The 883-nt window shown below is 37.9% G+C and overlaps 1 pseudogene; it reads left to right on the plus strand.

Annotated features, from left to right (window-relative positions):
- Positions 1–200: 200 nt before the first annotated feature.
- LOC105807403 lies at positions 201–670 on the plus strand (annotated as a pseudogene).
- Positions 671–883: the final 213 nt, after the last annotated feature.

Genomic DNA, 883 nt, shown 5'->3' on the forward strand with positions numbered 1-883 from the left:
ACTAAGTTTCATTTAAGTGTTCATTTTCAATTAATATAATAATAACCAAGTAAATATGTTCTATTCTTTATTGTATAACGTGACAAATGAACAGTTAGAATATTAATTAATATGAATGTAAATGATTCTTTTAACCCCAATACATTATCCTAAAAATCTGTGTTACCTTGAATATAAACTCGTCTGCTTAGTCCACTGAGATGCGAGCAGGGCTGCAGTCAGGGCTGCTTCTCCCTGAGGGGACGCAAGAGAGAAGAGTTGGCCATGTTGTCCTTGATCAGAGTCTGGTCAGCGCTGCAAGAGCTCCAGAGGCCATTGACCCCTACAGTCAAACTGTGTTAGTCAACAGGACTATTTACATTTCAGGGTAGATAGATGTGGACCTGCCAAGTGGGCAGCTTGTGCCAGGAGGGGTAGCAGAAGAAGCTAAACAAGCTCTTAAAAACATGGGTGAAGTTCTGAAAGCTGCAAGCTGTGACTTCACTAATGTGGTAAAAACAACTGTTTTGCTGACTGACATGAATGACTTTAATATTGTCAATGAAATCTACAAACAGTATTTCAACAGTAGTTTTCCTGCTAGAGCTGCTTACAGGTTGCTGCTTTGCCCAAAGGAGGCAGAATTGAAATTGAAGCGGTTGCTGTCCAGGGACCTCTCATGACAGCATGACTATAAGTGGGCCCGGTGTTTAGTCTGGAATTTTTGACATCTTAATTTTATATTTATATACAATTGATCTAATACATTAATTACCATCTTAATTCTTATAATTGGTGAAAGTGTAACTTGACTGAAATATCTGAAGCTATTATGGAAATACTATACAACAGGGGTAGTTGAACATGAAGCTTAGACAATGAATCCAGTTGTTCATGTAAATTA

Source organism: Propithecus coquereli, unplaced genomic scaffold (genome assembly GCF_000956105.1).
Source record: "Propithecus coquereli isolate 6110/MARCELLA unplaced genomic scaffold, Pcoq_1.0 Scaffold15759, whole genome shotgun sequence".
Taxonomy (NCBI): Eukaryota; Metazoa; Chordata; class Mammalia; order Primates; family Indriidae; genus Propithecus; species Propithecus coquereli.